The following is a 22,117-nucleotide window of genomic DNA, read 5'->3' on the forward strand; positions in this document are numbered from 1 at the left end:
AATGCTGTGTCCCAGTCTGCATTTAGGCTCGGGGAATTAGTCATACTGATATTCTATTTAATAAAAAATCACGAGAAGACGCATAAAGAATCTCATTACATTTTAACAGGGTTACAGTAACCCGGGAGGACCGCAAGTTTAATTTTCATAAGAGCATCCATTCTTCAATTATGTCAAGCAGAGAAAATGTAAATGGCAAATGGAATGCTAACAATATCTCTACAAGCGCATTGGCAGATAGAAGCCCGGGGTTCGGACGGAGAGGGACGGTGCCGTGCACGTGCACGCGTGTTTGTGTGAAAGTGTTTCAGAGAGAGGACAGGGAAGCGCAGTGTTTTGTCGGTTGCGATGCCGAGCCATTTAGATGCAATCAGAAGATAGGTGTATTTCTGCAAGTTACGAAGGTGTGACTTTGGTAGCGCTGTCTATCAGCTGTAGTTGTTTCAGATGCCAGTGACGGTGTAAGTGAGAGGTGTCAGTCCCCCCTCTCCCCACCCCCACGGTGAAAGCGCTTACCCCTGAAGTGTCAGTAGCAGTATTGGCATGTGGCTATCAGCGCCCGGTGCTGTGGGGCCTCTGCAATAATAAACTGCTAATTGAAAGGCGCTCTCAGAGAAGGCCTGTTAGCGGGGAGCCAAGTTGCTGAAAGATTACTGCAGCAGGCCGGCTCGCTTAGGTGCTGAAAGAGCCTATTACGCCTCTGCTCTCTACCTGTAAGGGGTGTTAATACAAACCTGTGCTCTCACTTTCTCACTTTTCTTTTTTTCAATGGGCTCCAACAAGCGAGGCTAGTGTCAGGATGGAGTCTGGGAGTAATGTGGCAAAGTTTTCATAGACAAATTTATCCTGAGACTCACTACACTAATATTTTTAGCACAAGGTTTCATTACTTTAGTTAACGCGAACTGAGAATGAACGATACTTCTACACTGCATTTATTAATCTTAGTTTATGTTTATTTCAATATGTACTATGGAAATCAAATGTTGTATTTGTTAACATGAGTAAATGCACTGTGAGCTAACATGAACAAAACAATGAACAGCTTATTAACTAACATTAACAAAGATTAATAAAAACTGTAGCAAATGTATTGCTTATTGTTAGTTCATGTTAGTTAATACATTAACTAAAGTTAACGAATGAGACCTTATGGTAAAGTGTTACCAACATAACTTGATTTTTCTTGCTTTTATGACTTGGATTCTCAAACTTTATTTAAAGGGATACTCCACTTTTTTCGGAAATATGCTCATTTTACATCTCCCCCAGAGTTAAACAGTTGAGTTTTACCGTTTTAGAATCCATTCAGCCGAACTCCGGGTCTGACGGTATCACTTTTAGCATAGCTTAGCACAGATCATTGATTCTGATGAGTCCAGTAGCATTTCTTTCAAAATGACCAAAGAGTTTAAATATTTTTCCTATTTAAAACTTGACTCTTCTGTAGTTAAACCGTGTACTAAGATCGACGGAAAATGAAAAGTTGCGATTTTCTAAGCCTATATGACTAGGAACTACTCTCATTCCGGCGTAATAATCAAGGAACTGTGCGGCTGTACCATGAGTGCAGCAGGCGTAATGATATGACGCAGCGCCTGAAAATAGGTCTAATAGGTTAGACAAACTTAGTCCCGGTCACGTTGGAAGAAGTTACCGAGCTGGGGACTATTTTCAGGCGCTGCGTCATATCATTACGCCTGCTGCACCCATGGTACAGCCGCACAGTTCCTTGATTATTACGCCGGAATGAGAGTAGTTCCTAGTCATATAGGCTTAGAAAATCGCAACTTTTCATTTTCCGTCGATCTTAGTACACGGTTTAACTACAGAAGAGTCAAGTTTTAAATAGGAAAAATATTGAAACTCTTTGGTCATTTTGAAAGAAATGCTACTGGACTCATCAGAATCAATGATCTGTGCTAAGCTATGCTAAAAGTGGTACCGTCAGACCCGGAGTTCGGCTGAATGGATTCGAAAACGGTAAAACTCATCTGTTTAACTCTGGGGGAGATGTAAAATGAGCATATTTCCGAAAAAAGTGGAGTATCCCTTTAAGGTTTAAATGATTACAACAGTCAAAATAATATACATTATTAAAAAAATAATGAATATATTGATTATCTAAAACAGTTATAGAATATTGTTAAAATAAATAGTTTTTTTTTTTATATATAAAATTGGGAAGTATTTAAATAAGTTATGTTAGTGTTTGATATATTGCCTTTTAATAATAATTTAATAATTATAAGAGAAATTACTATATTGTGGCAATGAGAATCATTAAAAATAATAGTACTTATTATATAGCCCCCCCACCCATTCTCATTTTTTTTGCAAGTACTATTATTTTTAATGATTCTCATCCAATCTCGTCCGATAAAAAGTCATTATTATTATTTGTTGCTTTTTTAAAGAAAATAATATTTTCAGATAATTAAACTTTTTTTAGTCTTGTGACATTATTTTTTTAATGACAACTATGTGCTTTTTCCCCTAAAAACATGTTATTGAGAAATTAAAAATGATTGTATTGCAATATATATATATATATATATATATATATACAGTGGTGTAGTGGTAAAAAAAGAGGTGGGTAAACTATAAATTCTGGTGGACCACAACTTGGTCACCCGGTAAGGTGGGCCACTGCCTACCGGTGTATGCGTATATCCTGATGACATCGCTATAGGCTATCATTTGATGGTACTACCAAGGGTATCACTGGTTGTTCCCTCATCATAGGTCACACAATCACTATTCAATTCATACATTAATCTAAGTTCTTGTTAAAGAGACTCAAAAAGGAATAATATGGTTGAAATCTATTAAGTTTACTAAATGACAAAACAGAGAGAACAAAAAAAGAGAGATAGAGAGGGAGGCTTATAGGCTATCCAGGGCTTCCAATGCAATGCACTTGTGCATAATGATTAGGGATTTGATTAATTGATTAGTTGTTTGGTCTATCAGAAAAATGTAGATCAGTGTTTCCCTGTAGAGGGAAAAGTCTTTAACCTGGTGCAGGCTTGATTCCCTTCCCTCTGAATCTCTTGTACAGTTGGGTTTTGACATGCTCTCTACATTAAACCAGCTGCCTGTAATTGTTACGTCTAAAGACGTATATTTTTGTGAGCTATTATTGTACTGTGGTGTGCTTTTCTTTCTGTTGTTTTTGTTGTGTCTCTTGCTCTCCTTTGGCTCCTCCCACTCTTTCCTCTGGCAGGTAGCTGATTGCGTCTCCAGCTGCACCTGCTTACCATCCAGGAGGGAAGCAGCATAAAATCCGGCAGAACTCTGAATCGTTGAGAACTCTTCTCCAGAGCATGGTCTGTGTCCTGCCCGGTCCTGTTGTTTGGAGCTGGTGTGCCCTTGTTGTGGATCTGTGCTGTAGACTGCTCACTGTTGAATGCTGTTGCTGTTGCTGTTGCTAGTGATGGCAAAATGAGGCTTCCTGAACCACTGAGACCTCGCAGTCCATTGCTTCAGCCAAAGGTTCATTACTCGAAGCTTCATTCAGCATTGCTCACTAGTGACACCTAGTTACTGTGCAAAGAAATAGCAGACAAATTCATTCATTCTGAACCAGTGTTCAGAGCCACGCAACCCCCCTCCCCCCCCCCCTAATTTTATTTAAAAAAAATCTTTTTTTTATAAAAAAATGTATATTTTATAAAATACTTTTAGAAATAAAAATATTTATTTGTAATGTAAATATACAAATAAATATTTATATTTATTTGTATATTTTTATTTAAATGTATATTTTATAAAAATATTTTTATAAATACAAATATTTATTTATTTATTTTGTAGGCTACTCACTGTTGATGTCTGTAACCTTTCATTTGCAATAATAAAAAGACATGATCAGACATTTGTCCATTACTATATAAAATATGTATCTTTCTCTGTCTGAATTTACTTGTGCAGAGTCACACACACAGTTTATTAATTATTCATACATTTTTTGGATAGTGACAGTATGAACAACAACAGTGACACTGTGTTGAGTGCAGTGCTTATGTTAGAGGGAGTGTAATAAAGTAAATTTATTCATTTAGCAGATTATAGATAACAGATTAAAGTAAACTGCAACAGAATAGTCCGGAAGGAAGGATTACAATAGATTTTTTATTGAGAAACAGAATTATTTCAAGTGTGTTGGGGTTTAGACGATTCCTCTTCTTGGACAAAATCTCTCTAGCCTTGGAAAATATCCTTTCACAAGGAATAGAGGATGCAGGGGAACGTAAAAATGGCAGTGGTACAAATGAGGACACTGATGCTTCTGTTGAGCCAAGACAGGGGAGGATTCCCTCTTTCTTGCTGGCTCCATTACCAGGAAAAAGAAGAGTCACAAAAAGCAAACACATCCAAAAAGGCAATCCAAATCAAAAAGCAGTCCAGTCCAGATGCAAAAATCCAGAGCAATCCAAATAATCTTATCTAATTAATATAACAAGACTATAATATAGCTAGGCCTACTATAATAATAATATACTATAACTATTCTAACCTGATAATGTAATAATATACAGCCCTCACATATGACACAACAGTTATCATCTAACTCTCTGACTCTCTGACACTACTACAACTTCTTCTACTACTCCTGACAACACCCACAAGGAGGCGCGAGTTTCGAACCGCCTTTTATCCGGAAGCGACACTCAGACCGAACCGATGACGTATCCACACAAACCGAGGCCTCGTTTGTCATTAGTCACGTGATTTTCACGTTAACAACACAAGCCTCGAATCGCGGCTTCATCTGGCACGCCCACTTTCTCTCGACACACGCTCCGACGCCTCGGTTCAAATGTCACATCACTGCACATAAATATAAATATTCATAACTGTGCAAAGAATTCAAAAACCTTTAGAGACTCATATGATAGTTCAGCATCACACACCATGAGATGGGTTAAATAGAGAGATTAAAAAAATACCCATTTTCTCTGCAAAACGGTACCAGTTTTAGTGTTTTGATAAATGAGAATCACTAATATTATCAGATTACCTCACCTAATGCACTGGAAAAGGCTAAGATAGTGAGCTAACACTGTAATTCCATGCTATTAAATATGTTACAATCTAAAAGTAAATGCACATTGTTCTAGAAGGGTGGCATCATCCCTTACATTTTACACAGCTACATTTACTCACATTGTAATGCTGATAATATAATTTCTAAGGAAAATTGTGCATTAAATAGGGAAGTTATATCCGGGAAACTTTTACAAAAGAAACACACACACACACACGTTATCATCTAACTCTCTCACACTACAACTGCTTCTACTACTCCTGCAACACCCACAAGGAGGCGCGAGTTTCGAACCGCCTTTTATCCGGAAGCGACACTCAGACCGAACCGATGACGTATCCACACAAACCGAGGCCTCGTTTGTCATTAGTCACATGATTTTCACGTTAACAACACAAGCCTCGAATCGCGGCTTCATCTGGCACGCCCACTTTCTCTCGACACACGCTCCGACGCCTCGGTTCAAATGGCCCATCACTAGCTGTTGCTGAAGGGTCTGCTTGATTGTGAGACGCCTCAATCTTAAAACCTTTTAAGTTGTAAAGCCACTTTTGATTTATGTTCCTTCCAAAGCTGTTATTTTCCTGATTGTTTGTTGTTATTTTCTTTTGTTTGTGACGTGGGAACTGTAGGGAGGTGGGCGCCATTTTATTTTTGTAACCCTCTTTTTCTCCTGTTTTGTGGCTAGGCAGGGAGTGAGTTTAGACTTCTGTTATTTATTTTGTATTTTCTTTGTAAGGCTTATTAAGAATATTAAATAAACAGGTAGATCTGGCATTTGTTTATTATTTTGGCATTGCCCCCTTCTGAAGCCTTTGTTTCTGCCCTAAGCTATGTTAAGAGCCTTTTGAATAAAAAAGAGTTAAAAAGAATCTTGTTGTTGTGGTGCTGTGGCAGGGCCAGACAAATGCTCTTTAAAATTGTAAAATGTTTCGTTCTGTTAAAAGAACCCTAGACACTCATAGGACATAACATATTTGGGGGCTCGTCCTTTGCGAATTTGATAGTTTGTAGAATTTGTCCTTTGTCCTCTACCAAGTTATTTGTTTTTGAACTTACCCATTAAGGCACTTTTATAATTGGTGACTTTCTCTTGTAAAATACCCATTGTTAAGGTAGACCTCATTGTAGCATATTGTTGGTTTTTCAGTGAGACTTTTGTATTATAGGTAGTAAGTTTTGGCTGCTTTCATTTTTTGGGGTGAGGGCAGACTGCATGCGTCAAAATGGAATTTGATCTTTTGGCGTTTACACTTGCACCAACTACAGAAGTTTTTAATCAGTGTAGAAAAAAAGATTTTTTGGTAATTGCTGATTTCTTTAATGTTACTGTGTCCAGAGATGCTGCAAAGCAAGTGATTAAAAGGGAGCTGTATAGTGCGCTGGTAAATACAGGCATTTTACCTGCTGAATCACCACTGGATGTGTCAGAGGAGAATGTAGCAGTGGAAGAAGCTTCTGCTTTAGGTTTACCCCTTCCCACTGAATCTCGATTAGATCCGATGACGGCAGTTAAAGGGGTCATGAACTGGATTGTTTTATTATTTTATAATGTTGCCTGGGGTGCCCTTATAATGTTAGTATGATTTTTACATCAAAAATTGTCATAATTTATAAATAAAAGCCATTTTTCCAAGCCTGATTTCAGCCTAAGATTTGAACGCTCTGTTTTAAGGGGCGTGTCTGCTGTGAGACTGCAGTGCAATCGCCCACTGCTGTGATTGGCTGACATGCTTGCATATGAAATAGCTAGTATTACATGAACTCTCTCGAAAACTTTTACTACGTTTTTACTATTACAGCTATCGAGATTAACAAATCGTGAAAAGTATCGTTTAAAGCATTATATTTAAATCTATTACATCGCATGAAAGGTTGCAGCATGACGAGCACTGACTGAGCAGATGACAGACAGTCTGTTGATCGCGTGAATAAAGATCTTATCATTGCAACGCAATTTTTGCACTCTCACAAATGCTTACACCAAATCACAATGTAAACACGATGTGAATACACAGTAAGAGCTTCGTTGCGTAGTGTAACAGTGTCATTATTTCATCACGAGTTTGGTAAGTGTCCAGATAAGCTCTCGCGGCTCGCGCTGTGCTGTTTGATTGACAGCTTGGGCGAAAGGGATCGTTCTTTGATCGCTTTCTGTATATATTTTAATAACAGTTTAAAAAAGATTATTTTCATAATACTACGAGAAATTATGTGAAGTTTAGTCACTGATGCATAAACAGTATTGAACGATTTTAAGAGAAAGATATCTGAACTTGTATAATTACACATCAGAAATGAAATCACTGATCGCAGATCAGGCATTAGAATACACATGGTTACTTACATGTTGCTGGCAGATCCGTGTCGGGAAATTGTGATTGACTGATTTAATAAAGTTTAACCATGCTGGAATCCGAAGGAAGCTTATGCAGACTGTCTTCTTCCACAAACAGGCGCTGTACAATTAGTAAACAGCATGTTTATTGCTTGGAAGTAGCTCGATCCGGTTTAGCAATTATCATGTCGTCCTATGTTATTTAGAATGTTTGGGCGAATCGGTGGGCGGGGCTAAACAGGCCGTGTTGAAGTAGGCGTTGATCTTCTTTTGTGGAGGCGGTGTTTTATCCTCTTTGACGTCATAGTTCCCCACTTTGAAAAACGAGTCGTTTGCTGAGCCTGATGTCTATAAAAGCTTTTATTGGACTAACAAGGTAGTTTTCAGTTCTGAAACTTACAGGATATTATTATAGTATGATGATCTCTTATATGTCAAAAGCTCAAGGAAATTTTGATTTCTCAGTTCATCACCCCTTTAAGTTAAAAGAGCTTGACTTAGAGCTAAAAAGACAAGAACATGATATTAAAGTAGTACAACTCCGTACTGTTGAGGTTGAAGCACAGCGTGACATTAAGCTAAAAACTCTTGAATTAGAAGCTGAGGCTTTGCGCAGGAAGCCTGTTCCCCTTCCACGCTTGAGAGCTCCCTCCTCACCAACGTTTGAGAGTTCACCTTCACGATCCAACACGGTTAGCTACGACCCAGTAGGCAATACCCAGCCAAACTTTGATGTTGTGAGGTACGTAAAGCTGGTACCACCTTTTAGAGAAGCTGAAGTAGATTGTTACTTCACCACTTTTGAACGCATCGCTGCTAAGTTGGGGTGGCCAAAAGACATGTGGGGCCTCCTTCTACAGTGCAATTTTGTAGGTAAGGCACAAGAGGTCTGTTCTTCACTTCCGATTGAGCAATCTCTTGATTATGAGATTGTCAAAGCTGCAGTATTAAGAGCGTATGAATTGGTTCCTGAAGCTTACCGTCAGCGCTTCCGACACTTAATGAAAACAGCCAAACAAACATATGTAGAGTTTGCGAGAGAGAAAAAAAACACTCTTTGAGAAGTGGTGCCTCTCTAATAAAGTCACCAATTTTGAGCAGTTGCAAGAACTTATCTTACTGGAAGAATTTAAAAATTGTGCACCAGAACCTGTAGTTGTTCATTTGAATGAACAAAAGGTAAACACGCTCTCCGAAGCTGCTGTGATAGCAGATGAGTTTGTGCTCACCCATAAGACAGTATTTCCATCTTCACGTCAGTCCAAACGTCAGGTTTTTAATACTGAGCAGGCAGAGAAGGAAACTTCCAGTGTTTTGAGGGAGATGGCAGAGAAAAGTCGTAAAGCTGATGCAAAACGCTCTGGTAACAAACGTGTTTGTTTCTACTGTTTGGATCCAGGCCACTTGATTATAGATTGTAAAGCGTGGAAACAGAAAAGTGCTGCTGGGAAATCTAAAAGTGTAGCTTTTGCTTAAGCTGTCTCAGTCCCTAAAAACTGTTCGGTACCGGCTAGTGGTACAGGGTTTGAACCCTTTCTCTTCAATGGTTCTGTTTCCCTTTGTACTGAATCTCTGGGTAAGCCTATCTCCATTCTGAGAGACACTGGTGCAACACAGTCATTTATCTTAGCAGATGCTTTGCCGTTCTCTGCCGAAACGTACACTGGTTCTGATGTGTTGGTGCGTGGAATTGAGTTAGGATGTGTGAGGGTGCCAGTACATGTGGTTTATCTTAAGTCTGATCTGGTTACAGGTATGGTTCCTCTTGGTGTGAGAACTGAGCTGCCTGTGGATGGTGTAAGCCTTATCTTGGGGAATGACTTGGCAGGTGGTAAAGTTTTCCCCTCTCCAGTTGTTGTCGATACACCAGAGATATCGCCTGACTCTGATGTTGCTGTTTGTTTCCCTTCTGTATTCCCTTCTTGTGCAGTAACTCGTGCTCAGGCCCAGAAGTGGAAAGAGACAGTGAATCTTGCTGACTCGTTTCTGAATCCAGCAAATAGTCGCCAGGAGTGTACTCTATCTATTAAACCACAACTAGCTCCTGATGGTTCTGTGAACTCAGATTTAAAAGCAACAGCTCTGGAATTTAAAAGGGAACACTTAATTGCTGCTCAAAGGTCTGATCAATCTCTAGCACCCTGCATGGAAGCTGCTGTTCAGTTCGGAGACTTGTACAATGCTAAGATAGGTTTTTTTTTGGGAAGATGATGTCCTAATGCGTCGCTGGAAACCACATGATGTTGGTGAGGCTTTAGATGTCTATCAAGTTGTTTTGCCTTCTGATTATCGTTCTGTGGTATTGCAGCTTGCCCATGAGCATCCACTCTCTGGCCATCTTGGGGTTAACAAAACCTACAAGCGCATTTCCCAATACTTCTTTTGGCCTGGACTGAAGTCTAGTGTTTCCAAATTCTGCAAGACTTGCCACATCTGCCAACTTGCGGGTAAGCCGAATCAGACTTTACCTTCTGCTCCCCTCCATCCGATTCCAGCAGTGGGTGAACCATTTGAACGGTTGATTTTGGATTGTGTTGGGCCGTTACCAAAATCCACATCAGGGCATCAATATGTTTTGACGTTGATGTGTGCTGCAACTCGGTTTCCGGAAGCTGTTCCGCTCCGTACTCTTAAAGCCCAGACGGTAGTGAAGGAGATAGTTAGGTTCTGCTCAATGTTTGGATTGCCTAAAGTTATCCAAACCGATCAAGGTACTAACTTCACTTCAAAAGTGTTCGCACAAGTGTTAAAAGAGTTAGGAGTTGATCATAAGCTATCCAGCGCATACCATCCAGAGTCCCAGGGTGCGCTGGAACGCTTTCACCAAACCTTAAAATCAATGCTACGTGCATATTGTCTCAGTACTGGCAAAGACTGGGTTGAGGGCTTGCCGTTGTTAATGTTTGCAGCTAGGGAGACTGTGCAGGAGTCTTTAGGTTTCAGCCCTGCGGAACTTGTCTTTGGACACACTGTTCGTGGGCCTTTGAAACTGCTAAGTGAGCAGTTATTATCAAAAAACTCAGTACCTAGTAATGTGTTGGACTACGTAAGTGATTTTCGTGAACGTCTCCATAAGGCTTGTGAGATAGCAAAAGCTCATCTGATAAGTGCACAATCTAAGATGAAATTGCGTTATGACAGGAAATGTGTAAAGCGCAACTTTCAACCCAACGATTTGGTTTTGGTCTTGCTTCCGGTCCCAGGGTCAGCACTGCAGGCTAAATTCACTGGTCCCTATGCTGTTGAGAAAAGTCTTACTGACACCGATTATGTAATCTCAACTCCAGATCGTAGGAGAAAAAGTCGAGTGTGTCATGTGAATATGTTGAAGGCTTATGTCACGAACGTAGCCACAAATGAAATCCCTGTCTCTGATGTAGTGTCTGCGGTTACTTCTACACTGCTGCCTGCTGCATATTGTCCATTGGAGGATAATCTGATTGAAAATGAAGACCGAATGTCTTGTACGCGTCTGAACAATTCTGCAGTACTGAGTAACTTAGACTCGTATCTTGCTCACTTGACCCAACGCACTAATATAGTAGAGTTAATAAGTGTGTATCCCACCTTGTTTTCTGATGTTCCCCGCCAAACTACTGTCCTCACACATGACATCGATGTAGGTGACTCTGTGCCTATTAAACAACATCCTTACCGTGTCAACCCGCATAAACGTGAAATAATGAAGTCAGAGGTTGAATATTTGTTGGAACATGGTTTTGCTACGCCCAGCCAGAGCCCTTGGAGTTCACCATGCTTGCTTGTTCCTAAAGCTGACTCGTCCTATCGTTTTTGCACTGACTATCGCAAAGTTAATAACATCACCAAGCCTGACTCTTTTCCTCTACCTCGAATAGAGGACTGTGTTGATAGAGTTGGTTCTGCACGTTATGTCACCAAACTGGATCTTCTAAAAGGATACTGGCAGGTGCCACTCACACCTCAAGCCTCAGAAATCTCTGCTTTTGTTACCCCTGACAACTTCCTACAATATTCTGTTATGGCATTCGGGATGCGAAATGCACCTGCGACCTTCCAACGTCTAATGCAGCACGTGTTGTCAGGGGTGACTAACTGTGAGGCCTACTTAGATGACGTGGTGATTTATTCAGCTAGTTGGGAAGACCATCTGAATAGTCTTAACCAAGTTTTTAGTAGGTTATCTGAAGCGTCATTGACGTTAAACTTGGTCAAGTGCGAGTTTGCGAAGGCTGTAGTTACCTATTTGGGTAAAAAGGTGGGCCAAGGGCAAGTGAGGCCAGTTGAAGAAAAAGTTGCTGCCATACTGAATTTTCCCATTCCTACTAACAAAAGAGAACTGAGACGATTTCTGGGTATGGCTGGGTACTACAGAAGCTTCTGTAAAAACTTTGCTTCTGTAGTTGTCCCGTTGACAGATCTCCTGAGCACTTCCAGAAAGTTTGTGTGGAGTCATGATTGTAACAGTGCATTTAATGCTGCAAAAGACCTGTTGTGCCATGCCCCCGTCCTTTCTGCTCCAAATTTTGCTCTGCCCTTCAAGTTGCAGGTGGATGCAAGTTCTTCAGGGGCAGGTGCTGTATTGCTGCAAGAAGACTCGGCTGGTGTAGAGCATCCTGTGAGTTACTTCTCTAAGAAGTTTACAAAGTGTCAACAGAGGTACAGCACTATTGAAAAAGAGGCTTTAGCCTTACTCTTGGCATTGCAACACTTCGAAGTTTACTTGGGAAGTAGTTGTAACCCGGTGGTGGTGTACACTGATCACAACCCCTTGGTATTTCTTTGGAGAATGTGCAACTCAAATCAACGACTGATGCGCTGGTCTTTAATCATACAAGAGTATAACCTTGACATTTAACACCGAAAAGGTTCCGAAAATATTGTAGCAGATGCACTTTCTAGAGCAGTGGTTCTCAAACCTGTCCTGGCGTACCCCCAACACTGCACGTTTTCTTTGTCTCCCTAATAAAACACACCTGATTCAACTCATCAGCTCATTCACCCATGTTATAATGAGCTGATTAGTTGAATCAGGTGTGTTTGATTAGGGCGACAAAGAAAACGTGCAGTGTTGGGGGTACGCCAGGACAGGTTTGAGAACCACTGTTCTAGAGTATACAGTGTGGACAATTAGGATGCCTAATTCTTAGTTTACAAACATTTATTTAGGGGTATTGTTTGTAACTTGTTGGTGGGAGTGTTACGTCTAAAGACGTATATTTTTGTGAGCTATTATTGTACTGTGGTGTGTTTTTCTTTCTGTTGTTTTTGTTGTGTCTCTTGCTCTCCTTTGGCTCCTCCCACTCTTTCCTCTGGCAGGTAGCTGATTGCGTCTCCAGCTGCACCTGCTTACCATCCAGGAGGGAAGCAGCATAAAATCCGGCAGAACTCTGAATCGTTGAGAACTCTTCTCCAGAGCATGGTCTGTGTCCTGCCCGGTCCTGTTGTTTGGAGCTGGTGTGCCCTTGTTGTGGATCTGTGCTGTAGACTGCTCACTGTTGAATGCTGTTGCTGTTGCTGAAGGGTCTGCTTGATTGTGAGATGCCTCAATCTTAAAACCTTTTAAGTTGTAAAGCCACTTTTGATTTATGTTCCTTCCAAAGCTGTTATTTTCCTGATTGTTTGTTGTTATTTTCTTTTGTTTGTGACTTGGGAACTGTAGGGAGGTGGGCGCCATTTTATTTTTGTAACCCTCTTTTTCTCCTGTTTTGTGGCTAGGCAGGGAGTGAGTTTAGACTTCTGTTATTTATTTTGTATTTTCTTTGTAAGGCTTATTAAGAATATTAAATAAACAGGTAGATCTGGCTTTTTGTTTATTATTTTGGCATTGCCCCCTTCTGAAGCCTTTGTTTCTGCCCTAAGCTATGTTAAGAGCCTTTTGAATAAAAAAGAGTTAAAAAGAATCTTGTTGTTGTGGTGCTGTGGCAGGGCCAGACAAATGCTCTTTAAAATTGTAAAATGTTTCGTTCTGTTAAAAGAACCCTAGACACTCATAGGACGTAACAGTAATGAATAAAAAATATATAAAAAAACTGCTGCGATCAAGTTTCATTCTCGCGCAGCTTGTTTAGTAACTTAACGAGCGTGTGTTTTCTGCTACGTGTGTGCGTCATTCTCTTTGTTCCACGTGCGTGCGTGTGCGTGCGTGTGTGTGTGTGTGTGTTTCGGCGCGCTGCGCTCTCTGCTCCGTGCTCTGTCGTTAACGGCCCAAATGCTCGAATCATGTACCGATCGGCGATCACGCACTGGAAAAGCAAAGTCCGCTCAAATAACGTGAAATTTAGAGGTGGATAAACGCACTTTGGAGGTGGGCAAACGCTATTTCCAAACTTTGGGAGGTGCGTAAACGGCGTTTACGTGCGTTTAGCCTCCACTACATCCCTGTATATATATATATATATATATATATATATATATATATATATATTTTTTTTTTTTTTTTTTTTTTTTTTTTTTTTAATTAGGCAGGCTATAGTGTTTATATGTTATTACACGTGGATATATGTTACACATTGTTTTAGTGTTTGATATATTGCCTTTATGCTGATTTGTTTAAAACAATAATTTAATAGTTCACTAACCCCTCAAATACATTACTATATTATGGTAATGAGAATCATTATTATAAATAATAGGACTTATCATAATGGCCTATACAGCCTTCAAAAAGCCTTTATACAGCCTTCAAAATATAATTTCGATTTTTTTTGTGAGCAGATCATATTTCTGTGTGATTCTCCAAGTTCTCTCCTCATCTAGCCATCTGAAGTCGAACTGAAAACCCTTGCCCCCCGCCCCGCCTGGGCCTCCACATGTGCCGGACCTTTGGAAAGCTGCAATACAGGGGGACTGTGTGCCGCCCGGCCATGCAGAAAGCTCATAATCTTTTAATACGCACCGAGGAAGGAAAGATTAAAACATTTGGGTGTTGACAAGTGACAGGGAGTCTCTTCTAGTGTGTAAAGCATTCTGAAGCCGTCACACACCAAGGGGTTCTAGATCATCCCAGGCCCTCCACCTTAATTAAAGTAATTGGCTTTCCACATTTCTATCTATAGACGATCAGGTATATCTTTGAGTAAGAGGCTTAGTGGAAAAATATTTCGCATAATTAGCTGCTATGCAAAAAAATGCAAGGAGGCCACTGGCGATGTCAGACCAATGATTGATTTCAATCCGAAATCCTCTCTCAACCTGTTCGCTCGCGGTGTCCGCACCACCCGACTACTTAACAGTTTGTTCTCTGCGCTTGTATTACCTAAAGAGGAGCAGCTGCAACTTTGTAGCAGAGCTTCTGTGTATTGTGTTGCGTTTGAATGAAAAGACATCTTGTCGGAGTAATTGCATTACGGACCCAGTGTGTCTCAGCTGTGGTGCCATATGTGTTTCTGTGCGTGTAGGGGAGGAGGTTCTGTGCTATTTCAACAAATAATATTGTCGTAGGCTGCTGACAGAAATATCTTTGCTTTTGCGGCATCGGGCCCAATGTTAATATCTTCTGGTAAATTATGTTGGGTTTTTACTGCTCTCTCCCAGTAATTACCCTGTCTCTTTGCAAAGCCTGTTGCAGTTCATTTCTCTTTATGCTCACACCCACTGACGGCCTGTGGCATAAGTCCATCACATGACGGCATGTTCTGCACATCGGTCTAATCATATGGAAGAGATGATCACAGGGCAGGAAATCACTGAACGGGGCCAAAGGAAACAATCTTTCTGCACTGGACTAAGCCAATCATGTCCTCTCGCAAACCCCCGACCACATCTTTCCCGCAAAGTGCTTTTGATACAACTCTTGATTAAATGCTCGACTGAAAGGGGCCTGTTTTTATCGCCACAATACATTAACTTAACAGAAGTTTTGATGAATGTATGTGCCACAAAGTGTAGCCATTTGGGTAAAGATTAGTTAATGTAAGTTAATGGGATATTCACCCCAAAAAAGAAAAATTCGGACATCATTTATTCCCCATTATGTCATTGCAAACCTGAAGAATGTTCTTCTGTGAAACACAAAAGAAAACATTTAGAATGTTTCAACTGTTTTTATTCATAAGACGAAAGTCAAAACATACATTTTTTTTAGATGATTAAAAATGATAGACTATCTGAAACAGTTATAGATTATTTGTTCAAATAAATGTTATAGTAATTATATATATATATATGTTAGTGTTTTAGTGTTTCATATATTGCCTTTATGGGTAATTTTATTAAATAAAAAACTAAATTAAATTGAATTGACCTTTATTGTATAGACAAGAAAACGTAAACATTTCTCATAATATCCTCTTTTTATGTTCTGGATAAATCAACCTATGAATGTTTTATTTATTATATATATATTATTTATGTATTATCTCTGTTTACTAAGAAATGATAGGAATAGTTTAGCATTTAAACAAAGAATACACATCACACCACACCTATAAGAACAAGTTAAAAATGTCCAAATCCTCTCAAAGAGACTGTGTGTGTGTGTGTATCTTAGGGATAAGACAGGGAGCACAGACTGATATCAACATGTGTGTGTGATCACCTTGGAGAGGCATCAGGTGACTGTAACACACTGAGAGGACGGAGCATCTGTAATCCTGAAAGCGCTGTATTGGGATTAAAGCAAGGTCTGCAGTCAGTCTGAGCAGGTGTGCCTGGAGAGACAAGAGCACATAGAAACCTTAAAGGAATAGTTCACATAAAAATGATAATTCTATCAAGATTTATTCACAAAAGAATGCATTTTGAAGATCATAGTTTAATAATCAATTGAATAATAATACACAAAGCATGTCGCAAAGGGAATTAGGCCCAGACACACTTTTCTTGTGCTTTGCTCAGACAGCTGATAAACTCTCGCAGTGATTGATGCTCTGTTCTCTGAGATAAATGGCATCTGTGGGACCCAGGAGGGCTCTAATTGAATTGGTTTCCAGAGAATACTAATGGGGCGTAATGTTGAGATAACTGAAGCCCTAAGAATAAGTGATCATTGACAGCATGTGTTTCTTGCCAGTAATAAACATGTCACACAGACGGTCAAGTCAGTAGCTGCAACGCAATTACCTCACTGCACCACACACTGCGCTCAAACCACTGAGATGTTAGAGAGAATAGCCAACTGCAAAATCATTTCACAAATGCTACTCTGAATAGTCCCCAAAAGTGTGCAAACATAAATAAAAAAATTTAAATAAACAAAAAAGTTTATAAAAGTTTTTTTGAAGGAAGAAAAAGTATCTTATGTGCACCAAGGCTGCATTTATTTGCTTTTTTTATGGAAATCATGATCCATTTTTTTTTTCAGGATTCCTTGATATAATGTAAGTGTATTTACTGTCACTTTTGAATTATATATATAGAGAGAGAGAGAGAGAGAGAATTGGGGGGGGGGGGGGATATATTTTTTTATTAAATATGTATATAGTACCAGTCAAAAGTTTAGAAAATGTTTTTGAAAGAAGTATCTTATGCTCGTAAAGCCTGGATTTATTTGATCAAAAACATCTCAAACATCTCATCGACAAATCTGCAGCAACTGCGTGATGCTATCATGTCAATATGGACCAAAATCTCTGAGGAATGTTTCCAGCACCTCGTTGACTCTATGCCACGAAGAATTAAGGCACTTCTGAAGGCAAAAGTGGGACTAAACTGGTACTAGCAAGGTGTGCCTAATAAAGTGGCCAGGACTATATAATTCACAAAATTGAATTGGTGTTTTTATTACTCGAATTTGATTGAACTCATGCATTGAACTGTTTTGACACTCGCATATATACTTACAAACTTAGTGCAGCGAGAGAGATTGAGGGAGAGAGAAAAAGAGGTCAATGCCAATTTTCACTGTCCCATGATTATACTGGCACGCCTTTAGCCCATCTGTGAGATATTTGAGTTTTGGGGAACCTTAAGGGCACAGAAAACCCTTTACATAAACAATGATCCCTGATTCACACTTCAGCCAGCCAGACCGCTCATACATGTGGTCAGTGGGTGGCTTTCTGAACGTCCTTCTGATAATACTACATTTTACCATCAGATTGAACTCAAATGTGGTGTCATCACCTCTTCAGGGCAACAAATGCAGAATGTTAGTTTAATGTATATTTTATTTAGAATTAAAAGGAAATGATATAGTGTTATATATATATATATATATTTTAAATGCACTTAGGTATGTATCACTTTTCAATCTAAGTGCATAACTCAAACAGGACAAAAAAATGTGAATAAACATCCTCCCACCCACCATGCCTTAAATGATGACGCAGCTGCATCTGCTTGTTGGCTTTCATGATGGGCCAAGTGTCCTGGCAAGCCGAGCGCCCGGACAGGAGGTGTCATCAGCTAACAGCAGAGCCTACGCTCTCACCCTCCGGACGGGCCAGATCTCAGCTATGTTTGCTGAAAAAACAAATTCCTTCAGTGTGGCCACAAGCTGTGCTAACACCACAGACATTTTCAGTGGCACCCCTAACCATAACTTTCAAGATGGGCACCGTGTCTCGTTATTGTATTTAGGTTATGTCTAGCACCAGTGATTCACTCAGAGGCAATGAAAGGCCATGGTGAGATCAGTACAACGGCAGAAAACAATTCATCGCTTGGCACCTGAGACCGGCATTGTACGGACACCGTTTCTAGATAATGGATGTTGCAGGACTTGTCTGTACCAGCTCATGCATTATTATGGGATTAGACTAGGCTCAAAATGATCATCATCATCATCGTCGTCTAGCGTTATGTGAGATAAAAAATTAAACCAGGTAAACAACTAGAATATAAGCTAAATATTTAAAAATTACTGTCAACAGGAAATTCATTTATAATGAATTAATGATAACTAAAATAATCATTTGTTATTAATAATATACATATATACACACGTTGTAGGGTAAGTCTCCCCACCTTAATTTTTCTCCTGACCATGGATGACACAAAATCTCATCTCAGCACTTTTGATGAATGTGTTGTTACTTGTGTTATCATATATGTATATGTTATTAAAATGAATGGGGTTTGATTAATGGGGTTATAATGTTATGTACATTTTAGACATCTTCACTTTCATTAAAATCTATAAGTTAGTTGAGTGAAAATAAATTTGCATTCACAGTGATGCTATTATGACATTTCTTCAATTAAAATATTGGAAATGAAATATGTCACAGAATGATTTTTAATTTTCAGATTAATCTCTTTTACTGCGATTCTGCTTTGTCTATCATTGGTTATTCAATTATTCAACTAAATTGTCGAAATTCAATTTTAAATAGAATACTTGATTTAGTATTGTATATTTAAAAATATATAAATAACAATACAAATTATATCAAAAGTCATTTATACATTCTGTAAAAATGTACCTCTTTGAATAATTGTACATTTTGTTTTATAACAACTAAACTAGCAAATGTTTCTATTTATTTCCTATAATAACACATTGACTGATGCATCATCATCCAGCACCTGCTAAACTTGCATCTAAATATGTTCAAATTTAAAAGCAGATGCACAATTGTTCTTCTTTATGTCTCCCTTAATCATTAATAATATGTTATAATAATTTATTACAAGGAATTAAAACAGCGTTATTTCTTTCTATGGGAACCAGACAAACTGTATTAGTCACTGTATCCATTAGGTTCTCATGCATGTTTTCCAGTGAAAGTAAGCTTTTTCTGAGCCCAAGGTCAAAAGGAAGAGAAACGTTTGTGATGTCACCATCAAAAAGGAGTCCAGCCATAATTCTCAGCATATTCCAAACTAAACAGTTTCCTGTTGCTTTAGTTCCATCAGCTCCTTTGCCCACTTCAAGAACTTTTACTCAGTACCATCAAAAGGTTACACTGTGAACTCACAGAAATGTTTCACAAAAAGTTTTTGGACACATAAGCCACACTTAAAAATGTATGACTTTTATTGCTAGCCTAAATACAATATTAAACCAATGTAAACAAATGATTCTACACATTTAGAACTAAACATAGCCTACATACCTACTATTCTAAGCCATTTTTACAAATGCAATAACTGGAGCCAAACTATAAATGAATGTCTGAAGACTCTACTGCCCTGTTTCCAAGGGCGTAACTTTGGGTCTACCATTGGGGGGGTTAAACTCGCGGCATATTTATTAATTAATTAATTTATTGAATAATTTTCTTGTGTAAAAGGTAACATGCTAATTTGCCGTTCCTGTATTAGAAATACATTGTGAGACTTTTACTGATTTAGGCTACTTAATGTAAATGCAGCTGTTCACTTGACTATGTATGCCATAATGACACAGTAGTTAAATTAAGTGTTTCTCAAACTTTCTCTGCCATTCCCCACTTCGGAGGTAGGAAAGGGTTCCGAGCCCCACCTCTCCCCAATCACCCCAACAAAATGTTAATAAACTAGGCTTTAAGTTTAACTCTTAAAATGTATTTTATTAACATCACATTTTAAAAACTTTACATCAAATAACAGCATTAAAAACTTTCAAATAGAGAAAATGAAAGTGCAATTATATTATCACTTTGCATGAAATAAGACTCAAAAGTAGATTAAAAAAAAATGTGTGTTTGCATTTAGCCTCTGATAACATCAAATTCAGAAACTGAGAAAATACAAGTGTGGACCATAGACTGTAAAAGGTGTGGACTAACGTTAGTTGTGCTTTGATTCATTTTGTCACTTTGCAAACTCCATGCAAAAAGAACAAAATAATAATAATAATAAAAAAATTAAATAATAATAATCTCAAATTGAGCCGGAGGTGGTAAATTCCTAATAATGTACGTAATTTTTTTTTATTTTTTTAGGTATTTTAATAAGATAGCAGCTAAGTTACCTAAAATACGTTGCGCATACAGCTCAACTAACGCGATCGTTATAAAGGTGTTTGAACAACAAAACACATCCACTTGCACATATTTGACAATCGGAATATCATATATATCCTGCTATAGCTAACAAATTTGTGAAATTTTGAATAAAAAAGGAAATAAAAGCAGATCATCAGTCATTCAGCGCGGCTGCGGTGTGACAAGCAATGAATGACGCGTCTCCATGGGAACCATAAAGTGATATATCAATAACGGTCGCCTTGAAAAACTTTTAAACTTACGTGTGTAAAGGTTAAGTAAGGCTTACATTTAAACGTGTCTTTGTTTTGTTTTGAGTGTATGGTCAATAAATAAAGGAATTAAAAAGTTGGGCACAAATCCTGTTTGTCGCGCCCCACTTGTCATGTCTCTATTTCCCACCAGTGGGCCGCGCCCGCGCCCCACACTTTGAGAAACGCCGGCCGAGCTAATATAGGGGTACCTCCGTTTGGTCAGGATTTTTCCTCTTTTTGGCTGGTGTCGACCAACAATGAAAAATCGTTGTCTGGCTACCTTTCAGTGTCCTTTTCATCTTTCCATCCGTTAGCATGCTTCTCCAACCATTCATCCCAGCGACTGCGCAAAATAGTTAACAAACTTGGTAGAGAAAGCGGGTTGGGTAATAAGTAGTCGGTGCGGTGGGCGGGGGTACATTACAGATTTTTTAAAAATATGATAGCCTACTATCTTTCTTGCTGGCAAATGAAATTAATAAAGAAAACGAACAAAAGTATTAATTCGGAATATTTCATATTTATTTTAATCTGAATGATGTGATGATATTGGGGGGGTTATATTAGCTGGATCTGATTTTTGAGGGGGTCATGACCCCCGTAACCCCCGTGCAAATTACGCGCATGCCTGTTTCACATGCAAGGCTTAAGCCTACAGCCTTTAGGCCTACATATATCTGTTGTTTGATTATTCAGATCCCAACTTTTTAGTGAAATTAATTGTGCTATTTTCTTCTAAATAAATGTTTGGTTATGCAATGCACCAGCATTCATTCATTTGAAATGTGTGGGGTTTTAATTGTCCCATACTTTTTGGTGCCTCTGTATCGATTTGCTGCATCACAGCGACATCAAGCGGTTGATTTCATCAGAGCACATGATTCCTGATTTTATTCTGATTATTTATTACAGTCCATCTTCTGTCTCCTCAAATGATTTTAGGCCTATCATTTGGCAACGGACTGCTGAAGTCAATTAATTTAACAAGAATATTTCCGAAATATGTATTTTTCAAAAATACTAAAAGATTTGTTAGTGGAAGTGTCAATGAACTGTAATGAATGAACGTTAGATTCCCTATGATTCCCTGGTCCAGGGGTTTTCACACGAATTAAATTAAATTAAATTAAATTAAATTAAATTAAATTAAATTAAATTAAATTAATAAACGGATGAATGAATGAATGAATGAATGAATGAATGAATGAATGAATGAATGGATGAATGAATGAATGAATGAATGAAAAGACGTAGGCTATAAATAGATAAATCAATTAAATACATTAATAATAAATATAACGGTAAAGATTATAAAGATAAGTAAAACGGTTAATAATGCAATGTAATAGAAACTAAATATTTTCCAAATACTATTTTACACATTTATACACAGTAGCCTACAAATGGGGTCTTAATACACGAAAAAAAAAAATGTCTGCCTTTTAAATGTTAACGTTATGATTGATGAGGACTCGCACAAGAAAGAAAACCGCGCCCCTAGGCTACATGTAATTTAAAGGCTATGTTATCTACCAGTATATGCATTTTATTTAAATACGTCTTCGTGATGGTTACCGATTGGTTTGACGCTGGTTGCCGAGATTCTTTACCACCATCATGGCTACCCACAGGTTCTTTAATCGCG

The sequence above is a fragment of the Rutilus rutilus genome, assembly GCF_951802725.1.
Source record: "Rutilus rutilus genome assembly, chromosome: 17".
NCBI classification, from domain to species: Eukaryota; Metazoa; Chordata; class Actinopteri; order Cypriniformes; family Leuciscidae; genus Rutilus; species Rutilus rutilus.